At 39.4% G+C, this 25,106-nt stretch overlaps 1 long non-coding RNA gene across 3 annotated transcripts in view; it reads right to left on the reverse strand.

Annotated features, from left to right (window-relative positions):
• The window catches only part of LOC149127125 (uncharacterized), a 50,083-nt gene that overhangs the window by 22,203 nt on the left and 2,774 nt on the right, over nucleotides 1–25,106 (reverse strand). Inside the window, exon 1 of one of the 3 annotated variants that reach the window (XR_016232722.1) lies at nucleotides 9,332–9,806. The exons of 1 other annotated variant lie outside the window; for it this stretch is intronic. This is a non-coding gene — a long non-coding RNA (uncharacterized LOC149127125). One more of the 3 variants, XR_016232724.1, reaches the window with a different exon arrangement.

Here is a 25,106-nt window from a genome sequence, read left to right on the forward strand (position 1 = left end):
CTCTCTTGCTCTCTCTGCCTCTTCTCTCTCTGTGTAACTCTGAATTTCAAATAAATAAATAAATCCTTTAAAAAAAAAAAAAAAAAAGAACAATATTGGCCGGCGCTGTGGCTCACTAGGCTAATCCTCCACCTTGTGGCGCCGGCACACCAGGTTCTAATTCCCAGTCGGGGCACCGGATTCTGTCCCGGTTGCCCCTCTTCCAGGCCAGCTCTCTGCTGTGGCCTGGGAGTGCAGTGGGGGATGGCCCAAGTGCTTGGGCCCTGCACCCCATGGGAGATCAGGAGAAGCACCTGGCTCCTGGCTTCGGATCAGCGCGGTGCGCCGGCTACAGCACGCCGGCCGTGGCAGCCATTGGAGGGTGAACCAACAGCAAAAGGAAGACCTTTCTCTCTGTCTCTCTCTCTTACTGTCCACTCTGCCTGTCAAAAAAAAAAAAAAAAAAAAAAAAAAAAGAACAATATTGGAAAGAGCTAGTCAACATATACATCTAATGGAGACCTGCTGAAGATAAAACTCCTTCTTAGAATATGGCACTTATTTTTACATTTAAAAAACTGATGATTTACTTTGTTCTTGAATTGGTATATTACAGTAAAGTGAGACCCATCCTGTCTCTCCTTCATCACGAAAGTAAAATTGACGTTTCTATCTCTATGTTCTATTTTTCCCTTTTCTACCAAACATAAGTCCATGACACACTCATGCAACCCTTTGACTTTCAATAAAATATTCATCTCAAAAGCTAGGTGGGTCCTCTATGCCTTACTGTTTCCTGGTTTCCTATTTCTGCTTGGCCCCAAGACACTCTCAGAACACAGATTTCAACATGGTTTACTCTGAGATATATCAAGAAAGATTACCAGATTCAAGTGGCTCATTCCTTCGTTCATCCGTTTCATAAGTACTGACTCCCTATTTTATTTCAAAAAATGTAGTCCCTCCTATTAGATAGTGCTATGGTTTGGATATTGGATGTCCCCCGAAAGCCTATGTGTTAAAGGCCTGGACCCCAGGTGGCACTGTTTGGAGGTGGTAGGTCCTATAGGAGGTGAAACTTACTGGGAGGTCCTTGGGTCATTAGGAGTAAGCTCTTGGAAAGTAGTTATCCTGAGGAGGATTGTCATAAAACTTCAGTCTAGCCTGACCCATTCACTGTGTGATCTTTCTTCCTTGTGTTATCTGGAATGCACTATGGCCACTAACTAGAGCCAAAGATTGAGCCATGTCATTTGGACTTTGAATATCCAAAATTGAGCTACGTTATCCTTTTTTTAGTTAGCTGCTTCAAGCATTTAATTATAGTCATGACAAACTATTACAGCAATCTAACCCTAGTGGAGAAAGATCTTAACCCAAGAGTGATACAAAGGTAAGATGTCAAATGTGAGAAGTATTTAAGGAGATGGTCAGCATGTTAAGGTAGGGCTATTTGGACTGATCAGGAAATCAAGAAATGGTGCTGGATGTAATACATAAGGAATAACTAGCAGTGGAGGTAAGAATAACTAGCAGTTATTTAGCTAGTATTTTAAGAAATTACTTCTAGGTACTATGTTTTGCATTAACCATTCATGTTACTATGCTCAAGGTCATGCTATTCTTACTACAAACGTTTTGTCAACAAATACTTTTGGAATGGCTAAATGTACCAGGCATCAATGTAAGCATTAAGTTATGGCAGTAAACAAAAGCAACAAGATAGCTGCTTTCACGGCACTTACATCTAACAAAGATAGATAATAAACCAACAGTTAACAATAATATAATGTAATCATGGATGGTTAGAAATACAGATAGTAGACCATTCTGTATCTAAACCAATTAACTTATTGCTCAGGCAAGGTAGAGTTGAGCTTCTCAGACACTGTTTGAAGGCTAAGAACAGAGCCTATCTGATGTTACAAGAAGATGTGAAGTTTAAAAGCTGCTGTGTTGAGTATAGCTATAGAAATGTATTGACCAGAATAAAATTGTTGCTGACTGGTTAACTCTTAGAAATCTATTCCTCGGACTGAAGCTATTGATGATTATCTGATTTTCAGAAATGCTTTGAAGGAGATGTTACTCGTTGTCTTCCACAACTGTGTTCACTTTTATAATCAATCATTGATCAACTAAGCAAATTTAATACAGGTTTTGATTGTTACTAATTATTAAAATGAGAGGAAAAAACCATCATTCTTTGCTTGGGGGTAGGTGAGCATTTTATATTCCCAAATTCATGAAGAAAAGTAATTTAGAATAAAGAAATAGATATAGAGCTTTGATTCCCTTGAGCTTAGATCAGAAATAATGAAGCCAGACATAAAAACATTTGGAAAAAGAGAGTTCCAAACAGACAGAAATGCAAGTGCAACAGTTCTGAGTCAAGAGCATGCTGGGAAAGTTTGGGAAAAAAGAAACGTATGTGACTGTAGTATTATGAACAGGCAGAGGGGTTATGAGCTACAGGAGGGCTAGTAGCCACAGCCAGATCCTATAAATCTTACAGGGCAAAGTAATGAAGATGAATTGATGAAACCTTGAATGTGATTGGATGTGTGATGTAAGAGACATTAAGAACTCAAAGATAAAACTCCAGTTTCTGTCAAGTTCCCATTGTAGGAAATTGAAGGGATATCTAGGTTACTCACTAAATAGGTGCAATTCAGTGTGGTAGCTGCTAAATTAAACAAATGAAGCAGCATTCTGTGCTATTTAGAGTGGAGCCTTGTAACACTTAAACAGTAGTTAACAACACAAGAGTTGAAAAACATTCTCCAGACCAGGTGGAGTCAAAGTCAGAAAGTATGTGGCTGGGGGAAACTTACAAGCCAAGAAAACAGTCAAACAAAGCATCAGAGTGAGAAACGTGGTACACAGAACCAGAAATAAAGAGGCCTCACGAGATCAGGATGTGCCTAAAAAATTCAGGCTTTTTTCTTGTGCAAAGTCATATCTTCCCATTGAGTTGTGTTCCAAATATTCCCCAAGTAATAGTGCTAGAATATGCTTCAAATAACATATTATTCTTTTAAATTCATGTGTTTTATCTGTAATTGACCAAGCATCATCAAGGGACTTTGGAAATTAATTGGAAACTATCTGGAAACTAGGTAACTATGAGTAAACCAAGAGTATTGGAGTGGGGAGCTTGCGTATCCCTCCCTCACATTGTACCTGAAGGAGAAAACCAAAAATCATTAGATAAATCATTCATATTTCATTGCAAAAGAAAAGTTTTGAGAGATGATTCAAAATATCACACATAATATCTACACACATAATATCTATATACATATAATATCTATACACATAATATTTATAGCAGCTCATGAAAACTGATATATTTGAAAACTTAATTAGAGGCTTATGCACGGATATTTTTGTTTTGTTATATTTAATTATCAAAATGAAAGAATAAGCCAGGAAAAGTACATGAACTTTTAATTCTTCACAATTTACTCTTATTCATGTTTTTAAAGTTCTATAACATAGTTTTTTTGATTTTTAAAATTCATAGGGAGTGAAATTATTATAATATTTTGACTTCTCAAGTTAAGCAGTTATTCTTTTCTTTTGATTTTTTATTCATTATTATTTGATTTTTATTTATTTTTCTTACATTTTGTTTTGAAACATGGCTTATTATAGAAATTAAACACATTTTTATGAACACTCTCTTAATACTATAAATGGATTTTGTCTGTTTTCTCATGCTATTACTTATTTTTTAAAAATAGAATCAGGTGGGAAATGGACTTTGTGATATGTATGGTGGTTTATCATAACTCTCCAGGCATCAAAATTAGACATCACAAATTTGGATTGAGTAATTTAAGGAATCCATCATACATTTTAAAAAGAAAAAAATAAATTAATGAAGATGTTGTTAAAGAAAAGTAGGTCACAATTTTAAGACTATCTGAACCAGTGAATGCAAGTTCTCTCTCTCTCTCTGATTTTCAAATAAATACATTTAAAAAAGACTACCTGTTCAACATTGTTATCAGAGTCATTAAAAAATGCATTTTCTCTGATGAGCATTTGACCTAGCAGTTAAGACACTGGTTAAGGTGCCTGCATCTCAAATCAAAGTACCTGGATTTGAGTCCGAGCCTCAGCTCCCACTGTCAGCTTCTTGCTAATGCACACCTTGGGAGGCAGCAGGTGTTTTTCTCAAATAGTTATATCCCTGCCATCCACATGGGCAATCAGGATTGAGTTTTTTCTCATTTCTGCAGGGATCACTCCATACCTGTAACACATTTGTGGAGTGAACCAGCAGATGGGAGTGTTTCTCTCTCTTTTTCTCTGACTGTCTGTCTGTCTCTTTCCCTCTCTCCCTCTTTCTCTTTCTCAAATAATAAAAAGAAAAGAATTTTTGTGTGTTTATCATTTATTTATAAATATCTAGCTAAAGGTCAATAACAATGAAATGGTAAGAGATATCAAATGTTAAAATGTGACATTTTACCTGAAACAAAGCTAAAGCACAATGAAACTACCTGTTCATGAATATATAAAACCTAGCATTAATAGCAATATAAGAGCATTGGTTTATTCATCTATTCTCTTCTTATTTTAAAGAAATTATCATTTTGTGTGTTGTATTGAAATTAGATAAATTAGATGAGAAATGTATATAAGAAATCTAGCTCAGAAATCATATCTTCCGTATGCTGGTTCGTACCAAAATGGCTGCAATGGCTAAGGCTGGGCCAGACCAAAGCCAGGAGCCAAGAATTTCATCCCAGTTTCCCGCTTGGGTCCAGGGGCCTAAGCACTTGGGGTATCTCTGCTGCTCTCTCAGGCACATTAGCAGGGAGCTGGATCAGAGGTGGAGCAGCCAGGACCCAAACTGGTGCCCATATGGAATGCCAGTATTTCAGGCAATGGCTTTACCTGCTACACCACAACATCATCCTCTATTTATTTAATATGTGTGTGTGTGTAGAGAGAGAGGGAGACAGAGAGAGACAGAGAGACAAAGAGATTTCCATCAGCAGGTTCAATCCCTACATGCTAGCGATGATAAAAGCTGGGCTGAGCCAAAGCTGGGAGATAGGAATTCAATCCAGGTTTCCCACATGAGTTTCAGGAACTCAGTTAGTTAAGCCATCACTGCTCTCTTGCAGGGACTGCATTAGCAGGAAACTGGAGTCAAGTATTAGAGATAGGAGCTAGGCATTAATTCCAGATACTCAGTGTGAGGAAGGGACAGGCGACTTAAATGCTAGGTTAAACACCTGTCCCAGAGAAGAAACTTGAAAATTCAGAAACCTAGGGGAGAAGTGTTCGCATGCCTTTCAGACTTGAATAAGTGGTATTCTCACAAATATTTAGAAAAACAACTTAAATGATGATGTCAGGACTTTCACCCACTGATGCTCCACATGTGAGGCCATTTTTGTGGCTCTCCCTGAGAGCTGTATCCTACACAATAAATGAAGCAGCTAGTGTGTAAGCCTGAAAAAAAATCTCTCTAAGAAAAGGTTTATACTATACTAACTCCTTAAAAACCTTGTCAAGCAAAAGACTTGCAAATTATTTCCTGATATTGATAAATCAGACTACTCCATTTTCCATGACTTTTTAGAATTATTTTACTGTAAACAAATAATCAATAAATAAATCTTAATTTGGCACCCAGATTCTATCCTCAAATATTTTAGTGTTTTAAAATGTACCACATTTTATGTAGTTGAAGGCTATCAATAGAAAATTCATATAGTGACTAACAAAGAAATGAAACAACTCTTACTTTTTTTTTAAATAAGCAACTTGGTTAAAATCCCAGTTATATGTGTGTAGGGACATTATACCTTAAATAAGTCTTTCATGCTGCAGGTGGCAGCAACACTCTACATTATGATAGCATTGCTTAGCTACACCAGAAGAATCATGAAGATAGAAATTTCTACTGAGTACTCACTTTGTTCTTTCTGTGATCTGAGAAAGAAAATATGCTGTTTTTTTTATGTACGAAGGCAAACTTTGATATCATTTTTCTTTTTTTTTTTAATTTTCTATTATGTTTTAAAATTTATTTGACAGGTAAAGTTGTAGATAGTGAGAGAGAGACAGAGAGACAGAGAGACAGAGAGAAAGGTCTGCCTTCTGTTGGTTCACTCCACAAATGGCCACTACAGCCAGTGCGCTGCGCCGATCCGAAGCCAGGAGCCAGGTGCTTCCTCCTGGTCTCCCATGCAGGTACAGGGCCCAAGCACCTGGCCCATCCTCCTCTGCCCTCCCAGGCCACAGCAGAGAGCTGGACTGGAAGAGGAGCAACCAGAACTAGAACCTGGTGCCCATATGGGATGCCGGCATTGCAGGCAGAGGATTAACTAAGTGAGCCACGGCGCCGGCCCTGGTATCATTTTTCATATTAACCAAGAAATAAATGATTTACATATTTTTTAAATTATGTATTATGCACACCACAAAAATTTAGTAATTACTATTGTTAATAAGCATATTTCACACCACTTAAATCTATTTAGTGAATGAATGTATTCCTATTTTCTCAGAGGAAACTCATTAGCACTGACTTATCAAATAGTTAAATAAAAGCAATCATAAAAATGAAACAGATAAGCTGGCGCCACAGCTCAACAGGCTAATCCTCCAACTGTGGTGCCAGCACCCCGGGTTCTAGTCCCGGTCGGGGCGCCGGATTCTGTCCCAGTTGCCCTTCTTCCAGGCCAGCTCTCTGCTGTGGCCTGGGAGTGCAGTGGAGGATGCCCCAAGTGCTTGGGCCCTGCACCCCATGGGAGACCAGGAGAAGCACCTGGCTCCTGGCTTCAGATCAGCGCGGTGCGCCGGCCGCAGCATGCCGGCTGCAGCAGCCATTGAGGGGTGAACCAACAGAAAAGGAAGACCTTTCTCTCTCTCTCACTGTCCACTCTGCCTGTCAGAAAAGAAAAGAAACATATATATATGACCAGCTCTGTGGTGCAGTAGGTTAAGCCCTGCTACAGAGCACTCACATCCCACATCGGTGCCAGTTCAAGTGCTAGCTGCTCCACTTCCTATCCCACTCCCTGGGAAAGCAGCAGAGGATGGCCCATGTGTCAGCAAAATGGCACAGTCTTACCTATGATGCGATCTGCACCTTGATTTACATCCTATGCCCCAGCTCCCACCGCCATTGCTGAAAGCCAGAAGTGGCCACATGGCTCAACCACTGGTGTCAAGCTCCACCTCCATCCTAATGGGATTCCCTGCTCCTACTTCCCTGCCTGCCCTTCGGCAAAGTTTTAAAAGGGCCTGTTCCTGAGCACGGGGCTCTCTTGGCTCCTCTCGTCTCTCTTGGCTTCTCTTTTCTCCTCTAGCCTCCTCTTCTCCTCTCCTCTCTCCTCTTTCTCTCTTACTCTCCTTTTCCTTCTTCACCCCTTTTCTCCAGTCTGCTGGGTTTTCCCCAATAAACCCTTTCCCTTATTCCGGTGTCTAGTGTGTTTTGTGACGCCCTAACACCCATGTCCTTGTGCCCCTGCACCTACATCGGAGACCTGGAAGAAGGTCTTGGATCCTGGCTTCCAATCAGCCCATCTAGATGACCAATTTAGCCATCTGGAGAGTAAACCAGCAGATGGAAGATCTGTCTCTCTGTCTCCTCCCTCTATGTAACTCTGCCTCTCAAATAAATAAGTAAATCCAAAAATAATCAAACATGTAACTGAAAGTATATATATAAAAGTAACAATTAGGATTTAAGTCTACTTACTGTAAGATATTTTCAGTTTGGGACCGGCGCTGTGGCGCAGCGGGTTAACACCCTGTCCTGAAGCACCAGCATCCCATATGGGCGCTGGTTCTAGTCCCCGCTGCTCCACTTCCAATCCAGCTCTCTGCTATGGCCTGGAAAAACAGTAGAAGATGGCCCAAGTCCTTGGGTCCCTGCACCCGCATGGGAGACCTGGAAGAAGTTCCTGGCTCCTGGCTTTGGATCACCTCAGCTCTGGCCATTGTGGCCAGTTGGGGAGTGAACCAGTGGATTGAAGATCTCTCTCTCTCTCTCTTCTTTCTCTCTGCCTCTCCACTCTCTCTCTCTTTCTCTCTCTCTGCCTCTCATCTCTCTGTGTAACTCTGACTTTCAAATAAATAAATAAATCTCTTAAAAAAAGATATTTCAGTTTGTAATTCATACTTTGTCAAGCATGTGCTACATTTTCTGTGACATCACAAAGATTAGAGGGAAAAGTAAAACTTCTAGATGTCACCCTGAGGAAACTATGCGATTGTGATGACTATCAGAACAGAACTTACATGTTTTTGTAAATCTTCCTTCCTGGAGCTGTTTTTCATTAGATAGCCCTAAAGAGTGGCATTCTAGGTAGGGAGCGTCTAGCCAACAAAACACAGTGGGAGGAGGAGACATGCATTTGTTTTTCTTTTTTTGTTTGTTTGTATTTTTTGACAGGCAGAGTTAGACAGTAAGAGAGAGCGACAGAGAGAAAGGTCTTCCTTCTGTTGGTTCATCCCCCAAATGGTTGTTATGGCCGGCACGTTGAGCCTATCCAAAGCCAGAGCCAGGTGCTTCCTCCTGGTCTCCCAAGCGGGTGCAGGTCCCAAAGACTTGGGCCATCCTCCACTGCCCTCCCGGGTCACAGCAGAGAGCTGAACTGGAAGAGGAGCAACCAGGACAGAATCTGGCGCCCCAGCTGGAACTAGAACCCAGAGTACCGGCCCCTCAGGCAGAGGATTAGCCTAGTGAGCTGTGCGCCGGCCGGAGACAGGCATTTGTAAGTAGGAGGATGTTTCTTCATGATTCTCAGCACCCAAGTTCCAGAACTACAGGTGCACTGTTGGCTCTGAGAATTTCTAAAAATTCATATAGAAGACAAGAAAGAATGAGATGATTTGGTTCTTGAGAAAAACTTTATAAAACCCAAAACTCTGGAGTATGAAGTCCAGAAATATAAAGCTTGGTCTTTATGAAAAGTTAGTTTGAAACAGTTTTCAAAGTAATAAGTTAATGAATATCCACTGAATAATTATCCACAAAGCTCTGTTAAAATATTAGCCAATATGGAGGTGCTTTGGGATGGCTAATGAATTTCCAAACCCCATTTTGTCAATATCAGCTACAGAGGTTAAATATGTGGTCCCTGTGAATAACAGAATGAAATAAAAAGGGAAAAAGGGAAACATGAAGTTTAAGTTTACCATTTGCTATAGTAGAAAGTATGGTGTACAATCTTCTAAAAGTCACATGAAATATCTTTTGATACATGTTATAAAATTTTTCCCTTAAATTTTTTCTTTTGTTTATTTGAAAGGCAGAGAGAAACAGAGAGGGGGGGAGAGAGAGAGAGAGAGAGCGAGCTCCCATCTCTGATTCACTCACCAAATACCCATAATAGCCATGGGTAGGCTTAGGATAAAGCCAGAAGCAGGAACTCAATCCAGGTCTCCTACAAGGATGCAACTGCTGAGCCAGCACCTGCTTCCTCCCAGGGTGAGCATTAGTAGGGAGCGGGCATCAGGAGCAGAGCTCGGATTTGAACCCAAGCACTCTGATACAAAATGCGTAGTCCCTAACTATCTTAACCACCATGCCGAAGGCCCACCCCTAAGTATATTTGTAAAAGTCAGAATACAGGTCTAAGTCTATTCTAAGCTAATCACTTTATCAGCTCATTGTATCCAGGGCACCCTGTAAGTGAGGCCCTGTCAATGAAACATAATCATAACTTTCTTAGGGCTTCCAGTAAAGCATTTACTTTACTGTTAAAAAAAGAAAGAGAGAAATAAGGAAGCAGCAGCTGGCTGTATATTTTCAGCCTACTTCTTCCTCCCGGGAATACCATATGATAACAGCTGCAATCTCTTGAGGATGAATCAACAAGTCAATTCTTGGAAAATAACAACTCACAGGAACTTAGAAGGAACATGGTGGGAGGGTGGGGTAGGGGGGTAGGGGAAGTCTGGCACTGTGGCACAGCAGGTTAAGCCATGGCTTGCAGGGCTAGTACCCCATATGGGATCCAGATCCCTGCTAATATGCCTGGGAAAGCAGTGGAGGATGACCGAAGTCCTCGGGTCCCTACATTCACATGGGAGAACCAGATGAAGCACCTGGCTCCTGGCTCCTGGCTCTTGCCTGGCACAGCCCCAGCTGTTTTAGCCATCTGGGGAGTGACTAGTGGATGGAAGATAATTCTCTGTGTGTCTCTCCTTCTCTCATTCTGTAACTCTGCTTTCAAATCAATAAATAAATCTTTAAAAAATAAATTAACTAAAAATAAATTTTAAGAAGAAATATGGGTCTTTGATGACATCATGTAGTTGTTTTACCTATCCTGAGTTATCTAGCTCCAAAATTCTTAACTGAGATCATTAAATGATTTTATTGCCTAAACCACTAGCAGGAAAGTAAACTTTAACACAAAAGTGAAAATATTGCTATCTAATAAAATCATTTAGAAAAAGTATAATATAAGTCCCTAATAAACATATATTTAGGTACAAAAATAAAACTTTAAACTTTGGGAAGATTCATATATTTTCCTATACCAACACAACATGAAACAAGACAAATGAAAAAATGCAACATAAAATAAAACACAATGTTTACCCATACGAGGAAAGGGATTTTCCAATGTATGAGACAAACACTTTAAAAGAAAGTGGGCAAAACACAAGAACAGAAATTCACGAAGATATGTTAATAACTAGTAAAAATAAAACTATGTTCAAATTATCTATTAAGTAAAAATAGAAATGATTAAAAATTTGAATTATGCACTATCAAAGGATCAAGAAAACAAGTGTTTCTATATGCCCTTGGCTGAAAGAAAAGTAGCATAATTAATCAGGTGGGATATTTGATTTTAGGTGTCAGAATTTTAAATATATGTATTAATTGAGTAAACAATTTGTTTTCTTAGAATTTATCATACAAATGTATTAAACAATGGCAAAAGCTTTCAAAGGTGTATGTGTGTGTGTGTGTGTGTGTGTGTATGGTATACATATATATCAAAGATTATTATTGCAGCAATTTTTAATATTCACAAAAATTAATGGAGATTTTCAAAATGTTGACCAATGGGACATTGGTTATATTGATTGCTTGTACATAGAATGGAATTCTCCATTCTTAAAATGAGATGGATTTGTAGCCAGGTAGACGAAAGGAAGGAGAAGCGAATCAAGGGTACAAAATATCTACAATAGTGTATGTCAAGGAAAAGCAAATTATTTTTCAGAGCAGGAAAACCATGCTTTATTTTTTAAATATAAGACAATGATATACACACTAAATAAGGTATTCTTAAACTTTAAAATTTATAATACATATCAAAAATTTAAGTGATTATTCTAAAGCAGGACCAAGCATAATGGAGGATGCTAATTTATAAAACTTGGTATATTTTGAATACTTCATGAATTTCTGTAATTTTTAAAATTGTGAACCAAAAACCTTCTTGACAGCTATAGAGGATAGATAGATGAGATATAGATAGATAGATAGATAGATAGATAGATAGATAGATAGATGAAAGATGGATGATAGAGTAGAAAGAAAGAAAGCACATAGATATAGATAGATGCAAACTCCTCTATATTTCTCAATTTTTAAAATATTTGAATAAGTCCTTTGCTGGATGCATATAGAAAGTAGACAGAAAGTAGCACTCTGAGAGAATTTTGTTTAATAGTATGAAGAGCATTAAGGTCTCTGAAGTGGCTGGAATGACTTCCTGAGCCACGAAGTAAATTTCCACTCATATTAGCCTCCAAAGCATGGTTCCCAATCTGCTCATCCTAATAGTGACAAGCTTTGTTCCTGCATGACCTCCCAGGCCTGGTCCCATTGGTGGAAGATGCCGAGTAGAAACCTGGACACACACAACAGAACCAGATGACAGCAGACACCAGCCTTCCATTCATAAATGCACATGAACAAAGGACCTCTCAGTATATGAAGAACAGAAGACAAATATACCAAAAGCTAGCAGACCAGAAAGGAAACAAATATAAGCCAGGGGACAGAAGTGAATTTAAAAAAATCACTGTATATTAAGGAATTTGAAAGCTTAGTACAATCATGAAGGAAGAACAGATTCTATAAATAAAGAAATAATATTGTCTTCCCGAAACCACCATGATATCATGATCTTAAGAAAATTTGATTTTTTTACTTGAACTATGAGTTTAATTCTCTTCTCAGGAAATATTTTATTACCAATTCTAAGAAGTAGAGTCATTAGCAAATTTTAAAGATTAAATCTTGATTTTCGAATGAAGACAACTATTAGCAAGATGATATTGCTACCCAAGAAAGAAAATGTGAACAAATATGTGTAGATTAGACATAAACAAAATGCATAATCATTTGATGACTGTTTTGTTTACCTATACTTTATAACTATATCAATCACTGTCTGCTTGGGCACAAGAGTTAGGAGGCAGATTTGTTCATTAGAAGAAGGAAAATCAAAGGCTTAGTGTTTTTCAGTTTGATTTCATAGTAGTATAAGAGAAAAAAAGAAAGTCAAATGTATAATGTACATAAAGAATCCAAAATTCACTATAATTGACAAATTGCTTGTTTACTGTTAGATATTAATATTGCTATTTTTGAAGCAAATGCAAACTTATACAACTTAAATATAGCAGAAAATGGTTTTAGCCTTCAGAAAATTAATGTTCTCTCCATCTTCCATTTTTAATAGCTATTATGATTAATTAAGTCCATGAATCAAATGTATAAACATTATTGTGTTATATTATATCCTTTGCACATATGACATAACAATATTATACTATTATTATATTATACTATTATTATATTATTATTATATACTATAATGACATATGACATACACTATTATACTATAATACAAAATATTATACTTTATTACACAAATATACATACATAATTATATTGTATTATATAATTATATTATTAACATACATTTTATGAAGATGAATATCAGGAGTAAGGTAGAATAGATAAAAACATCTACCCAATAATTCTTTTTTTTTTTTTTTTTTTTTTTTTTTTTGACAGGCAGAGTGGACAGTGAGAGAGAGAGACAGAGAGAAAGGTCTTCCTTTTGCCGTTGGTTCACCCTCCAATGGCCGCCGCGGACAGCGCGCTGCGGCCTGCGCACCGCGCTGAACCGATGGCAGGAGCCAGGAGCCAGGTGCTTTTCCTGGTCTCCCATGGGGTGCAGGGCCCAAGCACCTGGGCCATCCTCCACTGCACTCCCAGGCCACAGCAGAGGGCTGGCGTGGAAGAGGGGCAACCGGGACAGAATCCGGCGCCCCGACCGGGACTAGAACCCGGTGTGCCGGCGCCGCTAGGCGGAGGATTAGCCTAGTGAGCCGCGGCGCCGGCCCATCTACCCAATAATTCTAAAAAGATCTGATGAATGACTCTCAAAGTAAACTCTATGGTACAAAAACATAACTTTTTTCATTATGGGAAATGAAACATGTTTCTATTCTTGATACACACTTTATAGTTCTTTCCCTTTGTTCCAATAAAATAGTATCCAACATGTACATTCATGAATGCAAAAATATTACATAGGCATATCACTCACTGTTTTATGCCTGACTATGCCTTCCAGAGAATGCCAAAATAGAAGAAATCTCTTTGCAGGATGGAATTTTTAAAATATTCCAACATCAAATGGGACAGCTATGAGGGTCAAGGAATCATCAAGAATCACAACCTAGGATGCAGACTTTGATTCCTGCCCTTCATGCTTTTGTGTACAAGTCAAGAAAACAAAACCAAACCTGTACATAAATAGCCTAACAAAGAAGTGAGACCATGAAATCTCAACATTAACTCAAAATATCATTATCAAACTTCAACTGTAAAGCAGGAAGAACAACGTCTGAGTTCTAAATGATCAGCCTGACTTGCTTTATTCTAATTCAAGTATGTCCAAGACACTCAACTCTCCCTGTATTTATGGGCATTTACTTTTCCCTCCCCTTTAGTAGATTTTTCTACCTGTCCAAATGCTCTTCATGTTTGAATGACAAAATTTTTCTGCCTCAAAAGTATTCTCTAATTTGTATTCACTCTGTCACTTCCTCTATTCTCTTTACAACAGTAACATGTAATGGTATCTTATTGTGACAGTCACCATGATGTAGTATATATTGTAGCTGTTTGCTTTGTGTTTCTGATTCATCTTTACTAGACTGTGAGCTCATTCTGGGCGGGCAGGCTCTGATTCTGACATGTTTTTGCATCTATCAGGCCTAAGGCCAAGACACTGTGCCTTGTATATAGTTAATTTCAATAAATATTTCTTTGCTTGTGAAACAAATGAAATTTTTAGGCAGATACTTGTAACTCCTCATATTGCTAAAAATAATATGGGAAATTTATGAATAAATGGCGTTTCAACATTTTAATTAACGACAAGCTCAAGTAACTATTGAAGTCGTCTAAGATTTACTTAGATAAATTGACAGAAAATTATGTCCATAACATCGGAACAGCTGTGGCAATTTATATGTCAATAATCCTGTAATCTGGGTGTTACAAATGCTAATGATAGATGTAGACAGACTGACTTTTGTACACATAACAAAGAATTTCATGATAATTAGAATTTCCTAATCCCTCAGAATAGTGAACTAGTTCAAACCTCAACATAGATGTTGTCCAATGGAGGAAGTTACAAAGAGTACCCCAGTCTTGAGAAGACCTCAAACTATATGACTTCCCCAAATCTGGGTAGCAATATTGATGTGCTGAATCAACATGGCTAGAACCATAAACAGCAAAGTGCCCAGGAAAGGTACAAATTAACATTCCACACAAGTGGGCAAGACAGTCAGGAGTATTCCTCATTCTCTTTCCCTGGAGCTTAGCAAGAAATGCTTTTGCATTCACAGGCAATATGTTTTCATGTTTGTGAATGTGTCAGCAGGTGAGATTTAGAATCATATGTAAACACTAACATGAGGACTTCTTAGGCATAAAGAACAATGAGGGCACTGAACTGGAAGAAGGGCACAGGAAAAAATAAGTCAGCCATTGATAAAGTGCCCACTTCACAACTTTGTCTAAAATAAACCAGTTGGGAAGGCTAGACATTGGCATTGAATAGTGAATGTGTCATTGACAGCATAAATGTCCCTAATCTACCTGGAGTATTATAATGATCCCAAAAACAAAGCTGATTACAGTGATCTTTCAGTGTTTCATTTCCACCTAGGAAAACTACAAAGGGAGGTTTGGACTGGACTATGTGCTTCTTATACTTCATTCTGTGTGTGAGTGTGTGTGTGTGTGTGGGTGTGGGTGGGTGGTGTGGGTGTGGGTGAGGGTGTGTGTTTGACTTAGTAAGGACAATACAGAGAATAAATTAATTCTCTGCACTGTGCACTAACTCCCCATGCAGATCCTCTGTCCTCAATGAGTTGTATTGAGAAACAACTGTAAAACCAGTTCCCAAACAGTTTTGTATGTGTGTATGTGCGTGCAAAGTGTTGAAATCTTTGCTTATTGTAAAGTTGGTCTTCTGTGTACAAAGTTAATTGAAAATGAATCTTAATGGAGAATGGGACTGGCAAGGGGAGAGGTAGAGGACTGGACTGGGAGGAGGTGGAGGGGTGGGAGGCTGGGTGGAAGTGTGGGTATTATGGGAAGAATAACTATATTCCTAAAGTTGTACTTATGAAATATATATTCCTTAAAAATAAATAAATTCATTCTCTGTATCAATTCAATTTATGTTTAATAAAAAGAACATAAGACAACAGAATTCTATATAGCACTAAGAAAATGAGCCCAAATAATTCCTCATAAAGGAAAGATTCCAAGTCTAAGGCTTAATAGTTAAACTATCATCCCTAATTCCACTTATGTTACCTTAAAGCAGGGGTGAGGAGCTTCTAGCCTGTGGGCAATATAAGGCTCGCAAATTTATTTTATCTAACCTTACCAAACCAACCAAAATTGGGACTTGAAATTCAACAAATCTCTAGCAGGCTAATTTTTAAGTTGGTATTATTTTATGATGTTATAAATATCCAAATGGTACTTGGCAGAAAAAAAGAGTCCCCACTCCTGCAAAGTCTACTATCTCAAATCAATCAGTTATTTGCACATGGAAAGTAAAATCAGTTTTCATCCTACATTTGACCAATACTGTAACTCTTTATTCAACTGCTAGTTTCCATATTTAATACCTGTAAATTCCCACCAAATTAAACATTTTCTACATATTGAGCTATATAACAAAATTGTTTATCACCCCCCCCAAAAAAAAGCCACTTTGGATGGTCAAAACAAAAAATAAATGCATTAAAGGATATTAGATAATTTCCAGAGTTGAGGAGAGTCAAAAAGTTTATAGGGGTTTTTGAAGTAAGAAACAGGACCCAGACTTTTTGAGGATCTCTCCTGAGTGGATCTGTGTAGAATGGTGAGAAAAGGAGAAAAGTAAGAAGGAAGAAATTCTGGGCCGGCACCGTGGCTCAATAGGCTAATCCTCCACCTAGCGGCACCAGCACACCAGGTTCTAGTCCCGGTCAGGGCGCCGGATTCTTTCCCGGTTGCCCCTCTTCCAGGCCAGCTCTCTGCTGTGGCCCAGGAAGGCAGTGGAGGATGGCCCAAGTGCTAGGGCCCTGCATCTGCATGGGAGACCAGGAGAAGCACCTGGCTCCTGCCATCGGATCAGCACGGTGTACCAGCTGCAGCGCGCCAGCCATGGCGGCCATTGGAGGGTGAACCAACGGCAAAAGGAAGATCTTTCTCTCTGTCTCTCTCACTATCCACTCTGCCTGTCAAAAAAAAAAAAAATTCTGAATTCACGAACAGGATGAAAGGATATAGCAGATTTGTTAGAAAAGAAATTATGACATAATATTGATTGAGGAACATGCAAGCTATTTTGTGTCCTTCTCTTCTCATATTTTCTATTCATAATGTGAACATAAAACAATGAAAACAGAATATAAAAACATAAGACACCACTCCAAAAATGCAGATGCAACTGCTCCTATGACAGTACCAAGTTTCAACTCAATCTAGAGTTAATTAGATATGGCTATGAACACAGAGTCTATTTATTTGGGTTTTAATTATGGTTTTCATTGGCAATTAAATGATCCACTCTACAGACAGACTGTAGAACTGTGAGACACTGACAAGGAATATGGGCTCACAGATAATGGCAATTGGAGATCTTCGGGACTAAGCCAAGCCAACGCCTTGATAACATAAACAGAGACCCAGACCTAATCCTTTCTTTCATGGAGCACAAAAGACTAGGAAAGTTATATCATTATTTATTTCCTTTATCTGTTTCCAACTACACAAACTATTTAAAGCAAAAGATGAATCAATATGATGATAAAACCAAGAGTCCTAGTTTCCTGTATTCTTCTATTAAAAACTATAAACGGGGGCTGGCACTGTAGAGTAGCAGGTAAAGCCACAGCCTGTAGTGCCAGCATCCCATATGGGTGCTGGTTCTAGTCCTGGCTGCTCTACTTCCAATGCAGCTCTCTGCTATGGCCTGGGAAAGCAGTAGAAGATGGCTCAAGCCCTTGGGCCCCTGCACCCACATGGAAGACCCAGACGAAGTTCCTGGCTTCTGGTTTTGGATCGGCCCAGTTCTGGCCATTGTGGCCATTTGGGGAGTGAATCAAAGGATGAAAGATCTCTCTCTCTCTCTCCCTCTCCTTCTCTCTCTCTCTCTGCCTCTGTAACTCTCCTTTCAGATAAATAATCTTTTTTAAAAAAACAATAAATGTTATTTGTATGTTGTTTCTGGGAATAGTTATGAATTCTTAAAAAAAACATGAAAATTCCTTCTAAAGTATTATCGATAATTTGGTGTGTTTTGGTTTAAATATTTTAGATCAATGTAGCTATGTGGATCGAAAAAGAAAATATTTATTAGAATAGGAAAACAGTGTATCTTTCAGTGTAAAAGAATTGTGTGTCAAGAATTATGTGTCAAGAATTCTATGGGAGGGGGCAGCGCTGTAGCATAGCAGGTAAAGTGCCTGCAATGCTGGCATCCCATATGTGTGCCAGTTAGACTCTTAGCTGCTCCACCTCGGATCCTGCTCCCTGAAAATGCACCTGGGAAAGCAATGGCAGATGGTTCAAGTACTTGTGCCCCTTCTCTCACAAGGGAGACCCCAAAGAAGCTTCTAGCTTCTGGCTTTTGTCTGGCCCAGCCTGGGTCTTTGGAGTCATTTGGGGAGTGAACCAGTGGATGAAAGATTCTCTCTCTCTCTCTCTCTCTCTCTCTCTCTCTCTGCCTCTCTCACTCTCTGTGCTTTTCAAGTAAATGAAATAAATCTTAAAAAAAGAAAGAACTATGGGAAAAAAGGAAAGTTCTGGGATTGGGCTTTGGTATATACCGTTTAAGGTGCTACTTGGGATATATATGCCATATCAAAGTACCTGGGTTCAAGCTTTGGCTCTACTTCCAATTCTAGGTTCCTGCTAATGCACAAGGTGAGAGGTAATAGGTGACAGCTGAAAGTATTTGAGTCCCTGCCTCCCACATGCGAGATATGAATTGAGCTGTTGTGAGCAATGATTGAGAAGATGGAGGATCTATTTCTGTCTCTCTTTGCCTTTCAAATTAAATAGAAATCAACAAAAATATTTTTAAAGGGAAAGTTCCATTGTTCAGCATATGACCTGCTTAGTACACAATAGCACCTGTTGAAATCAAATTGTAATACCTGAGGAAAAATATTTTGCAATTAAATTATTTGAAGTTTTCATTATTAATGTACATAATGTTCAAGTTGTATTTTACTATCTCAGATAATTATAACTTAGATCCTCTCACCTGAGTAATATTTCCATGGAAATAGCTTTAGAATTTTATAAAAACTTACATGAAAGCCCCCCATGTGATTGTAAAACAATCTTATCTTCTATACCTCTAAATACTACCAAAATAAGAATATGCCTCTAATTGTTCATGCTATTCAACAAATTCAATAGTACTTTTAAAATCCTAACCAATGAACAAGACATAAAAAGTAAGCAAACACAAATATTGGAAAAAAGACATAAAATTGTCAAAACGCCAGATTATTTTTTTGAGACTATGAAGCAATCAATTGAAAAACAATTTTAATGTTATCAACAACTACCATCATTCTCTTGTAAAGCAGTAATAACAAATTTGAAAGGTCAAAGACAAAAGATTTCACTTAAAATTTACCACAAATCCTGCAAAATAACAAGAATGAATTAAAAAATATATTGTACACACTAAAGTTTAAAAACTATATGAAACTTGAAGGAGGGCCCTTAAAGAAAGTATGAATGAATGGACAGATGATTTAATGTATTTTGAACTTGATAAGTTAATTCTAATCCTTATATCAGTGAATTTACTGTATAAAAATACATAACCCTAAGAACAGTAAAGAGACTACTATTGCAGATATGCAAATGTACTATACAATTAAATCATTAAAACACAGTGGTATGAAGGGTCTCAAAATGTTCATGGAAAATGTGTATTATGAAAAACTATGCATCATTTTCAAAACAATTTCTGCCCAAAATAGACTTACTTTTTTTGTATACCATGTGCTTTTTTTTTGTTTAGATTTATTTTATTTATTTGACTGACAGAGTTAAAGAGAGATGAAGAGCCAGAGAGAGGTTTTCCATCTGCTGGTTCACTCCCCAAATGGCTGCAATGGCCAGAGATAAGCTGATCTGAAGCCAGAAGCCAGGAGCTTTGTCTGAGTCTCCCACGTGGGTGCAGGGGCCCAAGGACTTGGGCCACCATCCACTGCTTTCTGAAGCTATAGCAGAGAGCTGGATCAGAAGAGAAGCAGCCAGGACTCGAATCAGTGCCCATATGGGAAGCTGGCACTGCAGGCTAGGGCTGCAACACAGGGTGGGCCCACCATGAGCTTTTATTACCCTTGAGTACATAGGAGTGGAGTGACTAATTCATGGCAGGTATATGTATAGATTTTCTAAATTTTTTATTATTTTATTTTTTACCTAGAAATCTTTGGTTTAAGGTATGCTAACTTCAGGAAATTTATATATAAAATTTAGGAACATAGTGATTCATTTAAGCTTTTTTTTTTTTTCTTTTTTTTTTTTTTTTTTTTTTTTTGACAGGCAGAGTGGACAGTGAGAGAGAGAGAGACAGAGAGAAAGGTCTTCCTTTTCCGTTGGTTCACCCCCCAGTGGCTGCTGCTGCCAGCGTGCTGCAGCCGGCGCATCGCGCCAGGTGCTTCTCCTGGTCTCCCATGCAGGTGCAGGGCCCAAGGACTTGGGCCATCCTCCACTGCACTCCCGGGCCACAGTAGAGAGCTGGACTGGAAGAGGAGCAACCGGGACAGAATCCGGCACCCTGACCGGGACTAGAACCCGGTGTGCAGGCACCGCAGGTAGAGGATTAGCCTATTGAGCTGCGGCACCAGCCTAAGCCTCTTTTTTGTACAAGCTTTTGAAGTACTTTCTTTTTGTTCATAGTACCTGAAAGAAAATGTGGGGGAAAAAAAACAGGAGAAATTAGACAAGTTATAAACATACTCAAATTTCAAATGTGATAAAATTATATCTTAAACAGCTGGAGAATAGTTAATTACTTTATATGAAACTCGACTAGTTAGACAATATATGCAAAAACAAAAGAACCCTGCTACGAATCACACACAAAAGTAAATATCACATGAAATGAAAAACAAAACCAAAAAAAAAAAAGAAAAATTAGGAAAAACATAGGGATTACATTTTTTAATATGTATTTATTTATGCAAAAGTCAAAATTATAGAGAGGGAGGGAGAGGGAAAGAGAGAGATAAGAGAGAGAGAGAGAGCTCTTCCATCCACTGGTTCACTCCCCAGATGGCCACAAAGGCCATGGCTAAGCAAGGCTGAGGCCAGGATTCAGGAGCTTCCTCCCAGTCTCCCATGTGGGTGGCAGGAGTCCACACTTGGGATCTCTTCCCCTGCTTTTGCAGGCTATTATCAGGGAGCTGCATCAGAACTGGAGCTGCTGTGACAGGAGCCAGAGTCCATATGGGATGCTGGAATCACAAGAGCTGAGGTCCCCAAGGAAAGGGTAATGAGTATCTTTTAACACAGGGGATGTGAATATGCAAGAGAGGCAGTATTTGTCATCACATGCAGAGGCAGACACAAGCTCACTCAGGTGCAGATTAGAAATGTCACCAGAAAGAAGTTGTGGGGTTCTTGTCTTTGCACAAGAAAGAATTCAGGCATGAGGCAGAGAGCAATGTGGTAAGGTTTTATTGGGGACAGAGCATCTGTCAGAATGGAAGGGACAGAGAGAGAGTGCCCAGTCACTCAGACTGGGGGAAAGTGAGGTTACAGGGTTAAATGGAGAGAATACACCTGGCAGGCAGGTGGATGGCTAAGCAGAGAGCTGAGAGAACTGAGCATGCAGTCTTTGTTTAGACTCAGGGCTTACAAGGGAAGGGTCCAGTTCATTCCTGCCATTTCTCTTATCTCCTCCCCTTTCTCCTCCAGAACAGAAGGTTTTCTGAGTGTAAATTATGAAATTTCTTCCCAAGGATACTACTCAGTATTATCAGACTGGGGGTGAGGGAAAGGCATCCTGGTGCTGGGCCTAGGGTACCTGCCTTAGAGGTAGGATGTAATGGTTTTATTGCTCTATGTGATCAGGCCAGGTAACCTATTTGGTCCTGAATTCTCCTGGTAGCTTTTCTTGGTGGATGGGTTGGCACCACCTGGAAAGTCATCAGGTTCTGGGCAGGATGTTACAGTATAGATGCTGGGCTGCTTCCAAAGTGAGCTTCTGTGCCTATGTATTTCTCTCAGGTCCCTCACACACTTAGGCTAATTTCTAACTTCCCACCTAACATTTCTCCCCTCAAGAGAAAATACCCATAATCTTATGGGGATAAATGGGTGAAGATCTATTTTCTGTCATTGCTTCGGAGCTGACAAATGGGTGTAGTGGTGAATATGGGTATTTTTCTCTTGCTATGTGGCCTATGGTGTTTGAGGGTGGCCTCAGAAAGCATTGTCCTGCTTGGTATATAGGACTGGTCAATCTTGTCTGATGGGGTAGGCTGGAAGCCCTGTCTCAGAAGTACCTGGTGCTAGATGGCTTATCTTCTGTTAGAACAAGGGCATTAAAAACACAATAGTCTACAGAGAAGCAGAAAGAATGTGGACACTATGTCGCCAAGGAGAGACAATGACCAGAATTTATATGACCAGATGTTAGGCCAGATATTTTAGCCTTGTCTGACTTGGTCTTTGAGCTGTCTGTCCTCATACAAGAAAGCATGAACAAGATTTTGTACCCATTTAGTTTGACCCAAGTTTTGGGGCACTTTCTTGGCAGCAGTTCACAGGTCTAGGGCCTGCCTGTTTTGAAGGGCTGAGTTTACAGTGCTTTTGTGCATGGCAGTTTTTCAAAGGATGAAAGCTGTGTTTTGTTTATTTGTTTCTTTTTCTCAAAGGAGGGGGTTCTACTTTGGTTTCTTATTGAGAACTTGATTTGAGAACTCTGCTACTTCCCTGTATCTAGGAATCCGTAACCTGTTTGGGAAATGCTGAGACTGCCTGCAGGTTGTGTTACAAACTAGCTTTATTAGTAAATTTACTATTAATATTGAGGGTTCTTGCTGTCTATTCAGAATAAAATAGGTGACAGGGTAAGGTATTTAATGTTTACTCAGTGAGAGAAATACACAGGAAAGTGAAGGCTTTATGTAGGGGAGAAAGAAGTCTAGAAGCATAAGCTGGGTCCATATCAGGCAGAGAGCAGGCCAGGAGCCATGTGGAGTAAAGCGTGCAGTTAGGAGCAGCCACAGGTAGTATAGCACAGGAGGGCAAGCAGAGGCAGAGCAGCAGCCAAAAGGCCATATGTCCAAGAGTGCGAGACAACTAGCGCAGGGCCCACCATTCTCCGGGCCTTTCATTCACTTCCTAAGGGGAGTGGTTACATAGTCTGGCAGGTGAGGGTACAGGTGAGGTCAGGTAGTGGTGTGAGCTCATGAAATGGAGCAGGACAAAGGCGTGGTCTCCAGCTCACAAATCTAATCAATTTAATCCTATCTGCTTCCCTATATCAGTTGTAGAAGTAGGAATTTGCTGCATGGCCTGTATCCTCCCTGTGGCTGCTTTTCTCTGCCCAGGGGTGACGACAAGGGTTAAATAAGTAATTTTCTGGTGGACTAGCTATGTTTTTTTTTTTTTTCTGGATCTCTGGTAGCTACATTTTGCTGGGAAATTGATAATGCACAAGACAAGAGTCTCAGGTTGAGAAAGAAAACAGACTAATAAACCACCTACATTCTGCATTATTTTGCACCCCTCTCAAGAGATAGGTCCTTTAAGTCTTTGGTGAGGACTTGTCTAAATAGGTGCAGAACTATCTAAGTTAGCTGTTACCCTAAGCCCTGTTTTTAGGAACTGGCAGGAAGGGCTTTTTAGGCTTCATAATATTTGGATAGGCTTCAAGGGCTGGCCAGCTATGTGTCAGGCCCAGACCTATCTGTGGGGTGTTGAAAGAGATGTTACAAGAGAGGTGTGAACCTTCTTAAGGAAGGCACACTGTTGACTCCTATTACATGGCTGGACTAGGAGGAGAACTGAATAGGAGGTTAGTATAAATAGGCAACTTACGTTTCACTGACCCTAGGCAATCCCCTCAATAGCAGTAATTAGAGTTTGAAGCTGGGAAAAGCTAAGGGCTTTTTAGCTCAGGGCCAACAGGGTCTGCAGTTGTGCCCTAGGAATCTTTCAATACCCAGGGCAGCTCCGTTTCTAGTGGCCTTGCTCTTGGAAGAGCTGACAGAAGATGGTTTCTGTCAGGACAGCTGCTTGCCCAATGCCCTGACTCCTCATATCAAAAGCAAGGGCCTTGTTGAATCTCTTCGAAGGCAAATCACCATGTAAAGCAGCCATTAATTGGCCTGCTGCCTATCCTTACATTGCTCCTTTTACCTAACTCTCTCCTCTTTCTCCTGGTCTCTAATAAAGTAGACCATGAAGGCAGCCTTTATGATGTCAGTCAAATGTAGTGACCTGTCTATATATTTTGAGGTCATCAGCACAACTTCTTATCTCCCCCTCAATTTGGTTTAAAAAGGGGAGTTCTGCCCATTTATTGTGCACACAGAAAATCAAATCTAGCTGTAAAATCATTTCATAGTTTTGTCTCTCATTTTCTGGCTTTGCTATTTGGTGTTCTATACTGTGGCAATACTAGAAAAGGTCAGTCATCCCTTTTATAAGGTCTGAGGTTCAAACCGTATATCACAGTGGAGAGTCCTGTGGAACAGAGTCAAATTCTCTTCCGGAACAAAAAAGGAGAAATGAGGCAGTGAGTCAGGCCTCCCTGATGGCTTAGCCTGACTTTTTGGGCTTCCAGATTTAACCGATGTTTGACCAGTGTTTATTACATGGTCTGTCTTAGAGGAGAAGCTGTGGCTGATGTCTCTGCCATTCTTAGGCTTCTGCATTTTCTCCATGTAGCTGGTGGTTTATGGGTTGCCGGTTTTAACTAGTGTTACCATGTAACTCATAAGTTTATACTAGAACTTACCATGTCACTCAAAAGTGAGTTTTTGGAAAATTGTATTAAGTTTTTGAGCTTCCAGATTTTCACCATGTAGCCTGCGGATACTAAAGCTTTTTCAGGGGATACCTGGAACCCAGTTCTCTAGTATCTGCTGCATATTTGTCTCCAATCATCTTTAAGTGTCCTTTGGAACACTTTCTCTCTTTTGGCTGGACCTCCATTTGAGCCACATTTTGAACTAGCAGTGCCTGGTTATATTCAAGGTTAGCTGGACTGAGACTTTGTCAGTCTCCCTTTAAATAATTTGGCTTCTGAGCTAGACTGGAGCAGCTGGAAAGAAACATGCTTATTACTGAAGTTTAGCAACATTTCACATCTTGGCAACACTTTTAATCATAATAACCCAACTGGCTATTATCTCTGCAAGATGAGAGATATATCCTTTGACATTTCCAGGGGCCCATTTGGAAGAATCAAAGTCCAGAGAGTTTAGAACTTTGGTTTTCAGAAAGTCTGTGGAAGATGCCAAGAGAAGTTAAACTGTCTTGTCAAAATGGAATTCTTTAACATCGTGAAATAATATTAATCCATTTAGTCAGGGAGATTTTAATAACT

Source organism: Oryctolagus cuniculus, chromosome 4 (assembly GCF_051225735.1).
Source record: "Oryctolagus cuniculus isolate XC-2025 breed Fujian yellow rabbit chromosome 4, ASM5122573v1, whole genome shotgun sequence".
NCBI classification, from domain to species: domain Eukaryota; kingdom Metazoa; phylum Chordata; class Mammalia; order Lagomorpha; family Leporidae; genus Oryctolagus; species Oryctolagus cuniculus.